Consider the following 5304-nt stretch of genomic DNA (forward strand, 5'->3'; position numbering starts at 1 on the left):
TTTGTGTTCGCTATTTCTTTGGTAGGAATCAATCAACTGTCTCAATACAAAATATGCCTCCTTGTTATATTTGCTACATGTAAAAGGATTTCGATCTCTCCTCATCCAAAACGTTCCATTCAGAGTAAGTCTGGGGCATACTCTGAGTGAGATTAGCTGCAAACAAGAATTTGTACCTTTGTAATGAGATTGTGAGAATGTCACACTGGGTCTGATTGAAATGTACCTGTCAGGAAACTCACAAATACTGAGAATAGCATAATTAAAGGATGTAAAAGGATGCTTTTAATTATTCCCAATGTTTCTAACATCACAAATGACTGTAGTAGGTTGAATGCGTTACGAAAAAGAAATGTATTAGAATTTGGCCAACTTAATTTTTTTTAGTAGAGCTAGAAAGGGAGATAACTCAAAACCTTGCTACTTCATTAGGCTGCATTTATCTTACTTCCTTGACCAAAGATAAAATATTAGTTAACCCATGGGTGGGTGGGCAAAAAACTAGCGAAACCTAGGCATCAGGAAATGAGTAGTGACGCTGATAGAGTCGTGAGTACATGACTGTAAACAAAATTCCTTCTTTACGTACCGAGAGATCGCCAGAACAAGATTAAAAGAATTGAAAACTGTAACAGCATCAGAAAAGAAGCAAATGAACAATTAAATAACAGCAATCAAAGATATCGTTTTATCGGACAAATTTAGTTTGTAGACTTAATTCGCCTGGCATCATCTGGCACTTTGAGTGTTCTCAGCAGAATCAACGCAAGCATTCGGCTGAGGTCTTCGGTTTGAAGATATTTTTCTTCTTCCCACCATCCTCTAAAATACTATGGATACTGCTTTTCTGACTAAAAGATGAAAATAAAAAGTCTGTGAGAATCATTTATATTAATCCGGGGTGGGGTGGAGGTGCAGTTAAAACACATGTGCGTGGGTGCACACATGTATAAGCACACACTCATACAAATGCACACACTCATACATGTCATGCCATCATATAAATTATTGCCATCGTATACATGTCAAGTATTGTCATTTAATAAACTCATTTGATTAATTACTTTAAACAATAGCAATTATGCTTTACATCCTGCTATCTCGGTGTAGAGCAAGCTATTGATGAATAGCTCCTATAGCTTCAACGCAGTCTTTAATTTAGGGATATGGGATCTTTCCCCTTTGAACGACAGATCGAGAAATCAATTTTTGGTAACTAAACACTTTCAAACTTCGGACACTCTTTTCCCTTTGAAAGCCAAATCGAGAAATTAATTTTTTGTAACTAAGCACTTTCAAACTTCGGACACTGGTAGAATGTGTCATATAGAACATCTTTTACTCTTGGTGTTGTTGAGAAAAGTTTATATTTTCAGAGTTATTTCGTGTTAAAGTAGTCGTATTTCGGTAATTTCAACCAATCAATGACGTGTACTCAGCTGAATAAAATTACTGTTGTTGTTTGTCAACAACAACTATCGGCGGTGTATATTTCGTTTGTCACGAAATAACCTTGAAAATAGAAACTTTTCTCAACAACACTAAGAGTAAAAGATGTTTTATATGACAGTGTCCGAAGTTTGAAAGTGTTTAGTTACAAAAATTAATTTCTCGATCTGCCGTTCAAAGGGTAAAGATCCAGGATATGTTTACATGCTTTCTCAAACACTATTGTGTAAAATGGGTGTTTGCTTAACTCTCTAAACTCCATTATCTCGAATGGGTGTTTGTCGTACTTCAACACCATTGTCTACAATACCATACAACCCTAAACTCTATTGTCTAGAATAGGCGTCTGCCTAGTTCCCTAACCTTCACTGTGTTGAATAGATGTTGCCTAGCTCCTTAACCATCAATGACAAAAACTGACGTTTGCCTAGTTCCCTAAACACCGTCGACAGAATAGACATTTGTCTAGCTTCCTAAACACCATTGCCTCAAATGAGTGTTTGCTTAGAAACCTAAACACCATTGTCAGAAAAGAGTTCTTGTCAGGTTCTGGAAACACCATTGCCAAGAACGTGCCTAGCTCTCTAAACACTATTGTCAAGAATGGGCGTTTTCATAGCTCTTTAAAACCATTGTTAAGTAAGCAGTTTTGACTCTCACATTTCCAATTCAGGATTACAACGTCAGTGCTTATACAATCTGCAGTGACAGCATCAAAGAAGCATGTGTGTGTTTTGTGTGTGCGCGCGCGTATTTATATAACCATGGATAGTGCAGTAATTGGACAGGTTCGTATAGCATACCATGCACGATCTGGCAGAACAAAAATTATGAGGAAAAAAAGTCGTTAAGAAACTTTTTAAGGGAAAGGGAAGATGATGGTTCTGTTCATTTAGCCAGTTAAATGAAGAGTATTGTTAATGTTGAGTGTTTACATCTAAAAAGACTATGTCTAATAGGAATATTCAAATGCATGAGTATTCCCATACATTTATAACTAAAATGCATGAAACTGCGAATCTTATCTGGTGAGGTGAAGGGGCATCTTCCATCTTGATTTCAGAAACTTGGTTGAGATGCATACAACTTATAAAAATCTCTGATCTCGAGTTTAGCAGGTCGGTGCAGTTCTTTGATCTAATTAAGACGTGTGTTATTTCAGCTATACAACGCTTGCATTTTGTGTCTGTTAATGTGTTATGTCTCTACAGTCTTCCTCTGGATGGTATGTAATGTACTGCAGTTCTTCAGGTCCCTGATATAGCTTGCTAGCTTTGTGCTTTTCCTTTTGTTTGCATACTTGAAAGAAGACTTTTTGAAGTCATCTTCGCACAATACAAGGTTTTTCTTTTGCCAAAACAGAGGCAACTTCAGCCTCATAAACGACTGAGCTACCCATGCATCTATACACTAGCGGGCACGTATCTGGGTTCCTATAGTTGTATTTTGGGGTGAGCATTTTGGTTAGCTTGCGTGAAATGATGCTTTTCATATTAGGACTGCAGTTGTAGGAAACTTTTGCGTCTATGGAACGCTTATGGAAGATATGAAAATATCTTCCAAACATCTTTATATAGCTATCAAAGAAATGTTTATCTATAGGTTAAAATTCCTTGCTAAACCACACAAGATAATCTGCTGAGGCATATGAAATTTATTTCCCCGTTATTTTTGGTAAAAAGCGTGACTATAAATTGAACTTCCAATTTCTTTTACGTATGATAACCTTTCACAAACAAACCGTTACAGAATTCTAATCTAATCTTAATCCAATAACAATACTAATTATCAACACTAAATCTACTCTCAGCTTTTATTCACATCTCTAACTTAAACTTTTAACCCGATACTATCGTTTAACATTAATTCGGCCTAATGCGACGCAGTCCCAGCTCCCACTTCAGTTGTCGTCAGAGCATAAGTTTTTTTTAAAGTATAGCTTAATGAAAATTTGAATACATTAAAAAAAAAAGTCAACTTGGTTGAGATTAATAAAGCAACATTACATTTACCAAAGTCTTGGATAATAAAAGATAATATAACTGGAAGAAAAGAAACGAAAAAAACAACTTATGATTTGGTAATAAATTTTACAGTGGTAAATTTTGTTCTTACACCGGTATTATACAACTAACCGGAAGTAATATGGCAGTCGATCTAACAAGCTGTTATGTTTATGTTGATGCTTACACTTTAAACTGGGATTTTATCGCTTCCCCCAGGTATTTTACATAATTCTGATAACTGTATTATTTTTCTGAAGCGATTAGAATACTCATAGATTCTTTATTGTCGTAAAAACATTTTTGATCTTCGTTATTTTTATATTAAAAAAAAGGGGCAAACATCGTTGTTAACATTTGTTCGTTCCTCATTTTCGTAATTAATCTTTTCATCTAAAATTTCAAGAATATCTGTAAATAAATTTAGCTGAAATTATTGAGAGGAACGGACAGACAATAGATCCGATATTTATTTATAAGTTTTTAACCTAATGCATAAATTGTGAGTTTTTTTTGCGTTTTTTTTTCACCACTGCTATTAATTTTACTTTTGTTTATTATCATAATCGCTTAGCCAGAACAGTAATTGTTGCTCTCGAGTATTTTCATTTTATTATAGTTTTATGTCAAAAGACAACTTTACACCAGTTAGAAATGCTATAAAATATTTAAAAGTAACATTTTGATTTATTTTATAGTTTTCTGCAAAATGGAAAAAGTAATATTTCTAAAAAGTTTAAGAACATAAATGTTATTTTACTGTTAAACATATATTTTCCAAAATTAACGTTTTTTTTTTCTCTGCTCATCTGGTTGTCGGTCAACTTGTTCACAGGCATGGTTGAGAAATTTGGTTCGTAACTAAATGGTGTCGGGTTCAATCCTGGAGTTAATCAAAGCTTTGTGAATTAAATTTAGTAGACAGAAGTCCCGAGGAAGCTTGTAAGGGATCCGTTCCTGTTTTGGTTAGTAAATCTAATCAGTTGATCTGCTCTAACACCATCGTCTGCTCCTTGGGTGCATTTAGCGGGTTTAGTCTATTGCGAGCACTCAGGTCAAGTATCCGGTCAGGGATAATTTTATTTCACAAGTCTCCGTGGTCCTGAAAAGTTTCATTGATGCTGCCCTTCCTCTTTTGATGAAGTATCTAAAAAGAAAAACAACGACCCCGAATGATCAGAAAATAGCTCTCAATGCCGCTGTAAACGGAATCTACGTCCACAGATGCAATTGTTTAGCTTCGGGTCAGATCTACCCGGCCAGGCCTATCATAGGCATTCTAACCACATCCACCCCGTTTTTGCTATGCACTGTATATACGCAACTCGACGATTTGGCTGTTATTATTAGTACCTGAGTGACCATGCGGAAACTCTTTGGCAACTTATATGAGAGAGAGAAGGAAATTGTACAAGTTTGTTTGCACTCATGTAAAACAACAAAAAACCTTTATATTGCTAATAGAAAACTGTTATGTCATGCTAAAAGTTGCGTGTTTTTATTTTTGTTATTTAGTAATTAACAATTTTTAAATTTATGAATAAATGAAGATTATTTCAGTGTTGCATTGATTTGCATTTAAGAATTTAAAGTATACCTACACAGTTGTGCCCCACCACCACTTTTGTTTTCTCATAGCTTCCAGAAAAATGAATATTTTTTAATGAAATTTTTACAGATACGTTTCAGATGATGTAGATTTGTGGATGAATTCTGCTCCAAGTACCCCATATAACCTCTTATAACTTTTTTATTTTGGGGGAATTTTCAGAACTTTTTTTTTGCGAATTTGTGTTCTACCCACAGGAATTCATACGATTATGCAAAAACCGAAAAAAAAAAAAAAAAAAAA

The 5304-nt window shown here is 34.7% G+C and overlaps 1 protein-coding gene across 2 annotated transcripts in view; it reads left to right on the plus strand.

Moving 5' to 3' along the window:
* Positions 1-3565: 3565 nt before the first annotated feature.
* The window catches only part of LOC106875286 (homeobox protein 4), a 20808-nt gene continuing 19069 nt past the window's right edge, over positions 3566-5304 (plus strand). Inside the window, exon 1 of one of the 2 annotated variants that reach the window (XM_014923372.2) lies at positions 3566-3671. The gene's annotated coding sequence lies outside the window, so the exon portion shown is untranslated. Of the gene's footprint in view, positions 3672-4070; positions 4418-5304 lie in introns of those variants that run through there. The other variant, XM_052968550.1, reaches the window with a different exon arrangement.

Source organism: Octopus bimaculoides, chromosome 6 (assembly GCF_001194135.2).
Source record: "Octopus bimaculoides isolate UCB-OBI-ISO-001 chromosome 6, ASM119413v2, whole genome shotgun sequence".
NCBI lineage: Eukaryota > Metazoa > Mollusca > Cephalopoda > Octopoda > Octopodidae > Octopus > Octopus bimaculoides.